The sequence below is a fragment of the Marmota flaviventris genome, chromosome 5 (assembly GCF_047511675.1).
Source record: "Marmota flaviventris isolate mMarFla1 chromosome 5, mMarFla1.hap1, whole genome shotgun sequence".
In the NCBI taxonomy this organism is placed as follows: Eukaryota; Metazoa; Chordata; class Mammalia; order Rodentia; family Sciuridae; genus Marmota; species Marmota flaviventris.
The window spans coordinates 35,179,157-35,194,791 of NC_092502.1; the positions used below are offsets into that span (position 1 = coordinate 35,179,157).

The window sequence follows — 15,635 nt, forward strand, 5'->3', positions numbered from 1 at the left end:
TGGGGATGTGGCTCAAGCAGTAGCGCACTCGCCTGGTATGCGTGCGGACTGGGTTCGATCCTCAGCACCACATACAAACAAAGATGTTGTGTCCACCGAAAGCTAAAAAATAAATATTAAAAAATTCTCTCTCTTAAAAAAATAATTAGGACCTTTGAACATGTCTCCTCCCCCATCATAAAATCATTTATTGTCTAAAACTGCTCACAAATGAATTATGTGACATGCTTATGAGCTTCTCTGCCTTCCTTCAGTTCAGGAGGTTTCCTAAACCTTTGGCTTAAGGCAAGGATAAATTTCACCTCTTGATTGAGGCTTCTCCAAATATCCCAATACCCAGGTCCTCAGCTCTGGGTTCTGAGTTCTGGGTCCTTGCAGGCCCTCCTCTGAGGTAGTGTTGTGAGGTTGTTGACACGTCTGCTTTTCCAATGGGCTGTGAGTAGCACACATTTATACCCTACTGCCCAGTGTCCAGCATGTGGGCCTAGTGTCAGAACATGAAGCAGTCTTGCTGCAGTTGGACTAGGATATATGTTGGGGTGGATGTTGTAATGTACAGACTATGGTCCTTAGTCCCTCCATTTACTTTGAACAACCTTTTTCAGTAATAGACTTTCTTCCCTCTGACTTCCAAGACTCAGCAAATCATGCTGCCCAGGTCACAATTCTGAGACTTTTTCTCTCTTCATTAACACTTACCCTAGACCGTTGTGCCAGGGCCATCTGGGTCTTCCAAAGTGGCATTAAACAAACACAAAAACACAAAATCACAAAAATTTAGTCATTGCTAATGTATAAACGGTTAAATTTATTGGGATAAATTTAAAATCCTGTATTAAAATCTAACAGCTTTTTATCAAACTCTATTATGTATGCTAATATTGGTAGGGGCATAAAGGATTAAGACACACAAGTTTCTGCATTTAAGAGTGATACTGGAAGACAAACTTTAATAAAATCTACTAGTCTCTTAAAAATAGAGACTAGTAGATTTTATTAAAGAGTTTAAAATAATTAGTAAAACTTCATATAATGATACTACTTCCTCATCTGTGGAATGACAGAGGATTTGACCAGGTTTTCTTCAAATATCCTTATTTGTTCCAAATAAATGACCAAATAGACCTTTCAAATTTTATATAACATGTTATTTACTATGTGCTAGATATTATTCTTAGTAACTCCTCCAATTTTCACAATTCTATGCAGTGGCTATTATAAATTTCTCATTTGGAGAAATGGGCAGAGAGGTTAAAAATTTGCTCAGGGACACACAGTTTTGTAGTGCAGCTGGCATTTGAACCATGACAGCAGGCTCTCAAATGTGCTCTTAACCACCATAGCATCTCTGTGAAGGCCTAAATTCATGCTTTCCTATACTTTTTAAGTGGGAAAACTAATTTTTTCTATTTTGTATTATGTCACAAACTTGGTCCTCTTACTTCAAACTGGTATAATTTACAATAGTTTCTACCATCTTCTTGGCTGCATCTCCTCTTTAGGGATTTTTCTTTTCTTTTTTTTTACTGGAATCAATACATTTCACTCAGATATTAGCAAAGTTCTGCCTCATCCAAGGCATCATAGTCCTTCTCTCCAAAACTTATAGGGTTAAGCCTTTGCCATTTTGTAACTCTCTTTGCTACCCTTCTCTTAATTTTGATTTCACACCCCCACCATCACCCCAAGGATTTCTAGTTTCTCTAAAAACTGAGTTTCTTCCATGGCTGCTCAAACTTTCACTTGAATTCTCTCCAGATACTGCTGTAGTGGGTGAAACTGAGGGACACAGAGAGACCAGGGATGGCTGTATGCAATGAATTTTAATACAAGGCAAGGAAAATTTGGTCCTGTGTACTGAGGTTTTAAGAAGAGAGTAGTATTTGAGCAGATAATACAGTCTGAAGTCTTTTGTGAGTTGGGCAGAGGTGGCACTCCAGGCTAATGGAGGGGAGATGAGTCTGAGGTCTCCACGTCCCATGTCCCTCAAGTCAATCATCCCTCCTGATCTCTTCCCTGAAATGAACTGTGTGTGATGTTCCAGATTTTTTTTTTTTTTTTGTACTAGGGTTTGAACCCAGTGGTACTTAACTATTGTGTCACATCCTCAGCCTCTTTGATTTATTATTTTGAGACAGGGTCTTGCTAAGTTGCTTAGGCTGGCTTTGAACTTGTGATCCTCCTGCCTCAGCCTTCCATGCTACTGGGATTACACACCTGGCTGGTGTTCCAGATCTTGACAAAGTCCAGAAAAACCTATATCAAGACAATATGTTTCTCTACATTGTGGACTGCAATCATTTTATAGATTACATCCATTTCTCTGCTAAAATTCCATTTGTTTTTCATCCACTCAAGAAAACGTATCAGAATGTAAGCGAGCTTAATAGGCCCACAAAATGACTTTGATTTATTTTGCAGGCTTAATCATCTGAAAAGGCCAGTTCTTTGTTGTAACTGTTTTCTCCAATGTACTTTTCAATTGCTCTTTCAGGAGGAGTTGCCTCAGATAGAAGGTGAAGGATCTGGTCAGGGTATATGATGGGTCTCTGGAGACAGAACCCAAATCCAAGCTCCCGACAGCAGATTGCAGATTAGAATCTAAAAAGTATAAACATTTTTTGAGCTTGGTTATATTTGAAGGGTTTATGTCTCCCAAACCAAGAGTGCCTCTTTTCTCTGGTTCCCTTCAAAGCACTGCTGATGAGATATTCCTAATTAATTTTACACCCCTCTAAACATTTCTTTACATCAGCACTTCTGAACTGACTTTGGTTCCCTATTTCTTTATTAATTCTTCAGAATGATTTTCCTTTTCAGTGACCTGCAATGTCCCAAAGGCAAAAAACAGGTCCATTTCTGATTGTTCCATGCACCCTCCTTCCCCACACAAGAGGCCCATATAGGAAAATTCAGTTGCCTGGCATCAGGAGGTTTCAAATATTCACTTGTTATTTGTCGAATAACCTCCACTGATAAAGCTGTTCTAAAAAAAAACACAGCAATTGGCAAATAAATGTAAATTCGGACAAATGGAAGAACCTGGTGATAGCCTGAATTTACATTACATAGCCTGAACAGACTGGCTTTCTCTATGACATAATCAGGAACCCCGGGAAAAGAAAGGGCCAGGTAAGAAATAGGAGCAGCTTCCTTAGGGAAAGGATGCTTAGACATTTCTCTGCTTACAAATGGAGACAGCATTTAGAGTGCACCCCATAAAAGCTCAATACACCGGTACCCTGGCACTTCTGATTGCTATCTGTGAATTTCTAAACGCTACTGATATTTACGTAGTTCTTTCTAGTTTTTAAAGGGGTTCCCACACCCAGGGCTTCATTTGATTCTTATGAATACTTTGCTGGGGTAAAGGACAGGTCTCATTATTCTTGCTGCAGAAGGGAAACCAAATCTCTGGAGCCCACAGAAATCAGAGGAACCAGGATCTGAGCCTGTAAGTAAATATTCATTGAATTGAACCAATATAGAAATATGAGTATTTTAAGGTAAACAGAATGTCTGCCCTTAAAAAGCTCATAATATAGTTGGGAAGAAATGCCCAAATTAAAAATAACAGTATGAGGATTAAATAAGGCAAGACCAAACACAAAACAGTAAATGCATCCTTTATTGTGAAATAAACTAAGAAAATGCTTTGATATTTTCGTGTACTTATATAACTTTCATCTCTTTATTGAACTGAAATTTCCAAGTATTCTCCACTGTCCCCTACTCCTAACCCAAGTTGCAGCTCAGTATTCTGGGTTTTATGTAGATTCACTGCATCTATTGTCTTCAGTTTGATACCTTAGCTATGGATATCTGGGTTTGTCACACTTCTTCAGTTCTATGTTTGCAGAACACAGGAGCTCCTGGTCAAAAAGAGCAAAAAAAAAATGAGACATAAAGGAAGGAATCTCAGGAAAAAATAACTGACCAGGCCAATGGAGAGAGTAAATAAGAAATCAGAACATGCCCAAGGTCAGGACTGTCTCTTCCTGATACTCAGAAGAAACATAAGTCTAATAATTATGTGCATGCTAATAGAGCCTTTAAAATTGGTATTTCCCCAAATCTAGAATGGCACTAGCACTACCAAATTCCCCTAAATGCCTCCTCCTTCATCTGGGGGATTGTGTAGCCTTCCACATAGAGACTGTCTCCTTATTCACTTCAATCAGGGCTATCCCATTGGCAAAAACAGATTCACAGCAGACAGAACCTCACACACGTGCTCATCAATAGATGAATGAGTAAAAAATTGTGGAATATACAAATAATAGAATGTTATTATATCACAGAAAGAAGTGCTGATTCACACTGTAACATAGGTAAATCCTGAAAACTATGTGAATAAGAGAAGCCAGACATATGCAATTCAGTCAAAATATCCAGAACAGAACAAATGATACAGACAGGAAATAAATCAGTAGTTCCTGGGGATAGGGCAGGGAGGAACAGGGAGTGGCTGCTAATAGATATGGTGTTTCTTTGTGAGTGATGAAAATATTCTGGAATTGGTGATGGCTGTACAACTCTAGGAATATATTAAAAACCACTAAGTGGTTAAAAAAAAAAGTGGACAATGTTAGAGTTTTACTTTGAATTTAAGGAGAGAACTGAATTATATTATTTATTTCCTTGGACAGGAAACATAGCTTCATACATGTGTGACAAGTGCTCAGAAATCAGAGGAACCAGGATATGAGCCTATAAGTAAATATTCATTGAATTGAACCAATATAGATATATGAGTATTTTAAGGTAAACAGAACGTCAGCCCTTAAAAACTCATAATATAGTTGGGAAGAAATGTCCAAATTAAAAATAACAGTATGAGGATTAAATAAGGCAAGACCAAACACAAAACATTAAATGCATCCTTTATTGTGAAATAAACTAAGAAAATGTTTTGATATTTCAGTGTACTTATATAACTTTTAGTTATATAAGCCACTGAGCCACAACTCCAGCCTGCATTATCTCATTTAAGGTTCACAATAATTGAATTAGTTTAAGGATTATCATGATCCTTACTGCACTCACAACAAAACTGAGTAATTAGCCAAAGAAAATACTTCAGTGAGTGGCAGAACTGGAATGAAAGAATCTTCAGATTTAAAGGGAAATGTATCCAGGAAAAATCAAATAATTAAGTCATTCTGGTACAGTTTACCGAAATTCAAAGATAAAGGGAGGAAGAGATCCAAGAGAACTAGAGGGAGGCTGTATTCCTTGTTGCTCTGTGACTTGGGATACAAGCAGATGAAATACTGTTTCTCTGAGAGACAGCCCTTGCTGCCCACTGATCCCCTGCTGTTTGCCCCTACTTTGTCCGCCAGCCCCTTTTCCAGTATATCACATGCCTTTTGGGTGCTGATCAGTGGCTACTTCCACTGACTGCCCGCTGGCTGCCCGTTTGCCTGCCTTTTACCTGCTCATCTATGCCTTTAGCCAGCCAAATGCCCACCCTTTGCTGGCAGACTGCCGGGCCCATTGCTGCCCAGAAGTCCATTGTCAGGGTACCTGCAGGTTAAGTTAGACGTGATTGCAGCCATCTTGGGAAACTGGCCAGGGCCTGGGAGTCTAGGGCCAAGGGGCCTGAAGGTTTGCTACTGCCACCACTGCATCTCAGGGCTGGCTGCCTCAGTCTGGAGATACTAGTCAGGTCCTAGAGATATATCATCAGGATACCTGTAGGTCTGGATGCACTTGCTGAGTGTGCTAGTAGCCGTGATCTGGCTGCCTCTTTGCAGGGTGGCTCCTTTGTGTGAGCACATCCCTGGTAGTCTTTCTGATAGTTGGAATAGCATTGAGATCTTGGGACTGCAGCAAGGCAGAGCCTGGGGAATCTGAAGCCCAGGTCCATCAGATTGCAGATGGGTCTGTGTGGGCCAGTCTGGGCCTGGCAAGCCTGTGGAAAGCCAGAGTCTTGGGGCAGTTCCCTGGGGTGGGGAGCACACAGGTTGGAGAAACTGGAAAGAACCAGGAATCCTGAAGTGCCCTGGGACAGAAGGGCCTAGCTACAAGTGCAAAGGTTAGAAGAGGGTATGAGGGCATCCTGCTATCAGACTGGGGAGCTACCATCAAACTTTAGAAAATCCCACCTATTGGCGGAAAAGAAAAGCTGAGAAAATTTTTGAAAGCCAATGGAAGCAACTGTTCAACTTTCCATAGAGACTTTCCTTTTTTTTTTCTTTCTTTTTCCCTTTTTCTCACATCTCTACCATGTATGAATTCAAATATTTTTCATGCATCAGTTTATTGAGGAGTGGGATGTCTGACTAGTATATCAAAGTTTGGTTTTGTATTCTTAAATTTTTACTTTAAAAAAAAAATCTATATTTTTTTCTTTCACTTCTGTCTCCCTGGATTCTCTTTCTCACTTCTCTCATGCTAAACAGCCAACCTCTACTAATTCCTTCTTTGCTCTTACTATAAATTTTTACCTCTATCTTCTCTCCTCCCTCATAAACATCACATCCTCCACTACTTCTGTTCCTTCTGTCCAGCATTTGAAATAGTAAACCCTTTTAGCAAACTTACTGTTTATATTGTAGACAATAATTGAACACATCATTTCTGTTTACTGAGACAAAACTGTAGCTCCTTAATAGGAGCTATTTGGTTTAAGGTTGTATATTGCTTGCATTGGGTGCTGTTAATATTGGTCTCCCCCTCAAAGGTGAGGTACTAGAAGCCTGCAGGGACACTATAAGAAACTGTACTGCCTCAGATTCATACCGCTAGATGGACACAAAAACAACTTGAAAAAACAAGAGAACAAAGCACCTCAATCAAACCAAGATGTTCCAGCAACAGAATCCATAGACAACATAGTAGAAGAAATGCCAGAGAAGAAGTTTAGAAAGTACATAGTTAGACTGATCTTTGAAATAAAGGATGGTATCAGAGAGAAAATACAGGAAGTAAAAGATCACTTCAATAAAGGGGCAGATATTATAAAAAGGAACCAAGCAGAAATCCTCAAAATGAAGAAAACAATAAATCAAATTAAAAATTCAATGGAAAGCATCACCAAGAAACTAGTTGGTCCACTGAAAAAATAAATAAAATTGATAAACCTGTAGCCACGCTAACAAAGAGAACAATGCAAGCGTGGCTATGAGTTTAATTCAAATTACTAAAATTCATGATAGAAATATCAGGACAGACACTACTGAAAAACAAAGGATAATTAAAAACTATTTTGAGAATCTATACTCCAATAAAACAGAAAATCTTGAAGACATTGACAAATTTCTAGAGACATATGATCTACCCTAACTGAATCAGGAGGACATACCAATTTAAACAGATTAATTTCAAGCAATGAATTAGAAGATGTCTTCAAAAGCCTGCCTACTAAGAAAAGCCTAGGACCAGAAGGATTCTCAGCTGAGTTCTACAAGACTTTCAAAGAAGAATTAACACCAGTACTCTTCAAATTATTCCATGAAACAGAATAGGAGGGAACCCTTTCAAACTCAATTCTATAAAGCTAGTATCACCCTGATATCAAAACCAGACAAAGACACATCAAGGAAAGAAAACTTCAGACCGATATCCCTGATGAGCATAGATGCAAAAATTCTCAATAAAATTCTGGAAAATTGCATACAAAAACATCTTTAAAAGACAGTGAAACATGATCAAGTGGGGTTCACCCCAAGGATGCAAGGTTGGTTCAACATATGGAAATCAATAAATGTAATTCATCACACCAACAGACTTAAAGATAAGATATGATCATCTCAATAGATGCACAAAAAGCATTAGACAAAACACGGCACCTCTTCATGTTCAAAACACTAGAAAAACTAGGGATAGCAGGAACATACCTCAACATCGTAAAAGCTATCTATGTAAGCATGAGGCAAACATCATTCTAAAAGGAGAAAAACCAAAAGCATTCCCCATAAAAACTGTAACAAGACGGGGATGCCTGCTCTCACTACTTTTATTCAACATAGTCCTTGAAACTCTTGCTCTCACAAAAGAAATTAAAGGGATACGAACAGGAAAAGAAGAACTCAAACCATCACTATTTGCTGGCGACATGATTCTATACTTGGAGGATCCGAAAAATTCTACCAGAAAACTTCTGGAACTAATAAATGAATTCAGCGAAGTAGCAGGCTATAAAATCAATACTCATAAATCAAATGCATTCTTATACATCAATGAGGAATCCACTGAAAGAGAAATTAGGAAAACTACCCCATTCACAATATCCTCAAAAAAAAAAAAGAAAAAAAAACCCATCTGGGAATCAATCTAACAAAAGAAATGAAAGACCTCTACAATGAAAACTACAGAACACTAAAGAAAGAAATTGAAGAAGACCTTATAAGATGGAAAGATCTCCCATGCTCTTGGGTAGGCGGAATTAATATTGTCAAACAAGGCCATACTACCACAAGTGTTACATTTAATGCAATTCCTATTAGAATCTCAATGTCATTCTTCACAGAAATAGAAAAAGCAATCATGAAATTCATTTGGAAAAATTAGAGACCCAGAATAGCCAAAGCAAACCTTAGCAAAAAGAATGAAGAAGGAGACATGATCATAATGCCAAACCTAAAATGACACTACAGAGCTATAGAAGCAAAAACAGCATGGTATTGGCACCAAAACAGACATGTAAACCAATGGTACAGAAGACACAGAGATAAACCCACCTAAGTAAGATTATCTCACACTAGACAAAGGCACCAAAAACATACATTGGGGGGAAAGATAGCCCATTCAACAAATGATTCTAGGAAAACTGGAAATCCATATGTTGGAAAATGAAATTAAACCTCTCTTACCCTACACAAAAATCAACTCAAAGTTGATCAAAGACTTAGGCACTTGAACACAGACCCTGCGCCTAATAGAAGAAAAAAGTAGGACCAAATCTCCACCATGTCGGCCTAGGAACTGATTTTCTTTACAAGGCTCCTAAAGTGCAAGAAGTAGAATCAAGAATCAATAAATGGATTCAAACTAAAAAGCTGCTTCTCAGCAAAAGAGACAATTAATAACAAAAAGAGAAGGCCTACAGAATGGGAGAAAATCTTTAGCACATGCACCTCAGATAGAGCATTAATCTCCGGGATATATAAAGAATTCAAAAACTTAACACCCCAAACCAACCAAACTAACAACTAAAAAACCCCTCAAATAACCCAATCAATAAATGAGCTAAGGAACTGAACAGACACTTCTCAGAAGAAGATATACACTCAAATTAACAAACATGAAAAAAAATGTTTATCATCTCTACTAATTAGAGAAATCCAAGTCAAAACTACTTTAAGATTCCTTCTAATTCCCATCAGAATGGCAATTATCAAGAATACAAACAACAATAAATGTTAGTGAGGATGTAGGGAAAAAGGTATACTTACACATTAATAGCGGGACTGCAAATTGGTGCAACCCACTCTGGAAAGCAGTGTGGATATTCCTCAGAAAACTTGGAATGGAACCACAATTTGACACAGTTATCCCACTCCTTGTTTTATAACCAAATAATAAGCAGCATACTACAGTGACACAGCCTTATCAATGTTTGTAGCAGCTCAACTCACTATAGCTAGCAACTTTGGAATCAACGTAGATGCCCTACAACAGATAAATGTGGTACATATTCACATTCTTAAAGAGGGAGCTGGAGAATATCATGCTAAGCGAAATAAGCCAAACCCCAAAACCAAAGGCTGAATGTTTTCTCTGATAAGCAGATGCTAATCCATAATGGGGGGGGGGGGAGGTTAGGGAAGAATAAAGGAACTTTGGATTATGCAGAGGGGAGTGCTGGAAGGGGAGGGAGTGTGGGATGGAAGGATGGTGGAATGAGATGGATATTATTACCCTATATACATGTATGATTACACTATTGGTGTGACTCTGCACCATGTTCAGTCAGAGGAAGATAAATTGTGCTCTATTTGTGTACAGTGTGTCAAATACATTCTACTGTAATGTATAATTAATTAAAAAAATTAAATAAAAGATAAAGGGAAACTTACATGATCATTCTAACTGGAAAATTCAAGTTTCTCCCAAGGGAAGAAAAACAAAAGATCAACTTGACTTCAGATTTCTCCTCGGTATCAACTGGTGTTAAAGATCAGAAGGGCAATAAATCCTAAGGAAGAGAGGGCCCAAGACTTTCATGGTTGGCCTGTTGTCCTTCAAGAAGAAAGGTTGATACTGCTTTCACTTGTGCTTCAGGTTTGTCACCTAAGAAGCTTTCCAATGGTTCAGCAAATCGCAGGAAGGTCCTGGTCAGCAAGGCTTGGGTCTTGTGACACTCAATTTCCAGGATCTGGGCATGAGATGCCCAAACATCCCAGCTTGAGAAGAGACAGAGAGGCTTATCATGATCATGGAATAACTGGAAGGAACTTCATGAAAGTTTTTGTGATTGATTGAATATGGGAAGTTTATGGAAAACCACTGGGTTTCTGCCACAGCAACTGGCTGTATAACTAAGCCACTTCTTGGGAGAGGTCATGGATGGAACAGTCATAAGTTTAGCTTTGGGCACTTGAATTAGAGGTTTAAGGGGATCAGTGAGGAAACTAAGCTGAGATGTCCAGCAGGCAGGTGGATCAATGGGCCTGGAGGATAGAGGAAAAGGGTCTGGGAATGTGTATCTGGGTTTATTGGACACAAGTTGACAATGGAAGCCAGATGACTTCAGTGGGATCACCTGAAAAGAAAAGTATAAAATGAGAACTGAGTGACCAGAAAGAGCACAGGAAATCTCAGCATTTAAATGTCAGGCATAGGAAAAGAGGGAGAAGCTAGTTAGGAAGCAAGAAAGGAGTAGCCAGAGAGTAAGAAGGAAACTGAGGAGAAGTGTGATGGTATGCAAGTCAGGGGAGAAGCGTGTCAGAAGGAGAAGAGAATAGCTGAGTATGCTGAAGTTGCAAAGAGGCACAATAGGATGAAGAGATGAAATGAGTGTGGGTGTTTCCTTATGGGTCCAAATTTTAAAGATATTCCAGAATAAAAGAACAAATAGCAAATGTACATGCTGACTTCTGTACTTACAGAGTTCAGACTTAAACCTGTACAAAGAATACTACCCAGGTTAAGGAGAAGCCCAGGAAACTACAAGAGTACCTAGTTTCTCTAAACCAATACTATCTGAAAATCGCATGTCTGAAAAAAATATGTGTGAAAATATTCAAGAAAATATTTAAAAAATGAAAAGGTCAATGAAGAAAGGCTCTTAGTGCTTACTATTAGCTACACAGACAGAAATAGGTATCAGAACAGATAACAAACTGAAATGGAAAGTCCCCAATACATTAAATTGGTGGGCCATTTGGATGAGCCTCTTAGTCTCTGATTAACTTCTTTCTAGTTGGAGAGGTAGGAAATCTGGTTCCTTTGCAATTAGATTCAGCTTATTAGGTGTCCTTGAGTTAAATTTTGGAAGGCAGAAGAAAGGTGGGAGCCATTTTCCTACTGCTTCTGACAGAAACATGAAGCATCCACAGGAAGGAGGAACCCACTTGGTATAAACAGTCCTTTAGCCATGTTCTGCAGATATTCAATCCCTTTTGGCCACCCCAATCTAAATGATAACCTAGGAGATCCTGCCTTTTGAGACTTTGCCAACTGGTCCTTCAGGTGAAATAACTAATACACAAATTTCTAGCTTACTCTTAGGAGTTTATCCTAAAGGCAGAGCATAGTCAGACTTCTGCCCCAGCTGGTGTTGACTTTTTTTTATCTTCCCTAAAGCAAAGGGGGATAGTAAAACACCATGTCCCTGAAAGCTCCTTTTCTGTTCCCCAAAACCTCAGCAAATTAAGGGAACTGTCCTTTGTCCTTTAATATAATATGTATCTATACTTTCCATCCCATTTCTATTTCTGGGATGGAAAGTCTAGATACATATTATCTTAAAGGACAAAGGCTTTCTCTTAGGCACACTGGAAACAAGATAAGTTAATGTTATCTGTAGAAAGCTACTTTATTGCAAGTACCTTAGGACAGATGCTCCTGCAATGCTGGTCAGACAAGCAAACTAAGCAAGCCAATACTTATGATGTTACTGCTTGTGCAGCCTAATATATAAAACTGCTCTCTGGGTGAGTGCTGAATTGAGGGCACCATGGAAAGGATACACTAGAGTACTTACAAGCATAAGCTTGCAGAAAAACTTCAGGCTTAGTGTTATCTGGTAATATCCAGAGCACATAAACAAAAGGCAAATGACAAACTGGGAAAATAGCTGCAACACAGGTAACAAAAGGTTGATATTCTAGAAAGAGTTCTTGCAAATCAACAACAACAACAACAAAAAGATAAGCCCAAGTGGGTAAAAGATATGAGTAAGCAACTTTCAAATGCTTCAAAAATAAAAAAGTTGTACTTTACTAGTAATTAATAAAATAAATTTAAAACTACACTGCAAAACCATTTTTCTTAAAACTACACTGCAAAACCATTTTTCTATCTGATTAGAAAAGACAAAAAAGAAAAAAAAAACAACAAAACAGTGCTGGCAGGATGTGGAAAGAAGCTGGTGTCAAAGCAGTGCCACCTCTCTGTAGATATTTTGATAACATGCATCAAGAGCTTTCAACAATAATCACACCTTTTGACACTAGTTCCAGAACTTTATCTTCAAGATGTAATTAAGGATGTGTACAGAGACTTAGCTACAATTAATTTTATAAATGTGAAAAGCTGGAAATAACCCCAATGTATAAAAAGAAGGGAAATAATTATGCTACATCTGTAATAATGAGAAACCAGAGTCATTAAATGGCATGCAAAATGGAAAAATGTTCACCACATATATTAAGCTATACAAGCCAGTTGCAGTATAATTCCAAATATGCACAAATATGAACAGAATAAATGGGAAGGCTTGTTTATTTCTGGTTGCTGTGTTTACTATTTTTTCCATTTTGTTTATGGTTCACTAATTTTCCTCAATGAATGTACATTTCATTTATTATAATTAAAAAAACTCTAGCAATTATATGAAGGTAAAAAGGAAAGAAAGGGCATTAGTAAAATTTGAATTGACTGAAGTAAAACTGTAACAGATCACTAATCAGTAAATAAACAAATCATTAAGTATTAACATTTCTTTTGAATTAACTAGATTTAGTTTTTCTAGCATTAAAGGGAATAAGACCTCAAATATAAATTGACCTGAGGTACAGAAAATAAAATCACAATACAGGTATACCTATCTTTGAACTGTAAAACTGCTACCAGTTATGTATGTATGTGTGAATGTCTAAATATTTTAAAGGACATCCAATAAGTTGAAAACTGTGATTCCCTTTAGTAAGGTGGAATTAGAGGAGAAAGAAGAGATAAGTTTTCTTCACACAACTCCATGTATTTTGACTTGGTATAACAGGTATGCAAAAATCTAAGTAAAAAGTGCAGTTAAGATAAAAAAATGATGTTTATATACTTATGAAAATACTTAGAAACATGAAGTATGGTATGATGATTAAAATCATTAGCAATATACAGCAGGGAATCAAATATGCTTCCCCTCACGGAATTTAAATTCCAGTAGGGTGAGACAAACAATAAATAGTTAGAGTATGTTAGGAGGCCAAAGTGCTAAAAAAAAAAAAAAAGGAACTGCATAAGGGAAACTGTCAGTGTTGTGGGAAAGGAGCAAATTTATACAAGTTGGTTAGGGAAGGACTCACTGATAAAGTCTGAAAAAAAATCGAGGGTTGAGGTTGTGAGTGATGATGAATATCTAGAAGAGCTTCACAGAGAGGATAGAAAAAAAGGTAGGCCCAAAGAACTGTAATGAGGGCAGTGTGGTTGAGACAAGAGTAATTCAGAAGAGAGCAAGCCTGTCAGAAAGGTAAGAAAACCATTGAAAATGAGTTCTATAAGACACTGTAAGAACTTTGCCTCTACATATCAAGCAAAATAGGGATCTCCTATTGTGATTTTAAGCAGAGATATACCAGGATACCACTGGCTGCTGTGTGGAAACCTGGCTATGAGGTAAGGCAAAGACTCCTGGTTGTCTTGGTGAAGGGTGAAGGTAGCTGTGGAGATACTGTTGGGTCCTAGACATAATTTGAAGGTAAATCCAACAAAATTTCCAATCAGACTGGAAGCGAGATAATAAGAGGATGACTTTTTGGGTTTTGAGTAAATAGAGTTGTCATTAATTCAGACAGGAAAGATGGATGACTTAAGTAGGTCTGGAGTTGAGGGTAGAAAAGAAACTTATTTGTGGACTTGTTATTCTTGAGTGTAAGCAGTATATATTTTAAAAAATAATGTTCTTAATATTATGATGACATCTCTCCAAATACAAAATTCATTTCAGCACTCCTGGCCCAGCAACTATTAAATTTCCAGTGTGGAACACTTTCAAGTTAGTAACTTCCTGATCTAGAAAAATCACATGGATAGAAAATATGCAGAAGCTGGGAGCCTACCTTCTGTTCCAGTTTTCAAAAAGTGGGAAAAAGTAGAGGCTGCAAATACATCCACAATCTTGGCAAGACTCTAGAGCACGCTGCTGACAACATACAAGCTCCAAAAATTATTGGTGGCTGTCCATGGATTCAACTTGAAATCAAGAAAAAAAAAAAAAAAAAAAAAAGCAACAGGGCGATTTTGGAACTTGTAAATCCAGTATTTGAAGGAACATGTTTAAGGAACAGGTGGCACCTGATAATGGCAATACTGTGTATAGTGTTGTTACATAGGAGGTCAGCAATCCAGACTGTAAGGTTCAAGCACAGCATCTGTCCTGCAACCTTGGGCATAACTCTCGTTCTGGTGACGGTATTTGGAGTCCTGATCTCTGGGTATTCAGTCACTACTTGTAAAGAGCTCAGCACAGTGAGTGTACAGCGAAGGGCTATGAGAAGGGGGCTTCCTACTTTTTCTCTTTTTGTTAAGTATTCACACCCTTTCTCTTTCTAGACAAGGAAGATCCTGCCTAATGCAGAGATGCAGCGAGAAAAAAAAACAACGATAAGCAAAACAACTTTCCTCCGGTATTGCTACAGAGTTCTCAGCACAGGAATAGGTAAATACAGAACTCGCCAAGACAGACTGCATTCAGAAAGCCGAGCTGCACAAGGGGTTAGAAGCCAGGTCAGGCGAGCCGTTGCCAGGCAAAGTTAGGACGGAAGAATAGCGACAGGGTTACACAGCAGAAGCTCCGCCCCCGCTTCCGTGCACTCCGCCGCATCCCTTTCCCGCCCAAGTCCCGCCCACCAGGCAGTCAGAGCGTCAACGCTCGCGACAGGGTCCGCGACGCATGCGTTTTTGGTCTCGATCGGCTTGGCGTGACGCTCGCTCCTACTCTCGGCCAAAGTCTCTGCCCTGCCCCCTCTTGTACGACCGCTACCCTGAGCCCCAGCTTCGTTCTCACCCAGATCTGGCTCTGCCCAAACCTCGACTTCAATCCTGTGAACAGTGACTGTAGAACAACCTCCAGCACTGCAGACCCACGTCCCGCGCTCCCGTAGTGGCGGTGGTGATGGGCGGGGGTGGGGTGGGATAGAATAGGCGGGACGTGGGAAGGCAGCGGTTGCCTTGGGCCCACTTCCGGAGGACGGGCGGAAGTGGCTGCGGTGGATGGTGGGAGGGGGAAAGGAGCGCAAGGGGAGGGC

At 38.9% G+C, this 15,635-nt stretch overlaps 1 long non-coding RNA gene across 2 annotated transcripts; it reads right to left on the reverse strand.

The window, feature by feature from the left end:
• Window positions 1-3,609: 3,609 nt before the first annotated feature.
• Window positions 3,610-15,574, reverse strand: LOC114107601 (uncharacterized). Of its 2 annotated transcripts, XR_003585348.3 has the most exons (4): window positions 15,395-15,574; window positions 14,448-14,580; window positions 10,023-10,708; window positions 3,610-3,872 (listed from the first exon to the last, which is right to left on the reverse strand). It is a non-coding gene; the product is annotated as an uncharacterized lncRNA (long non-coding RNA). The 2 variants fall into 2 exon arrangements; XR_003585347.3 differs by lacking the exon at window positions 14,448-14,580.
• Between the last annotated feature and the right edge of the window lie 61 nt (window positions 15,575-15,635).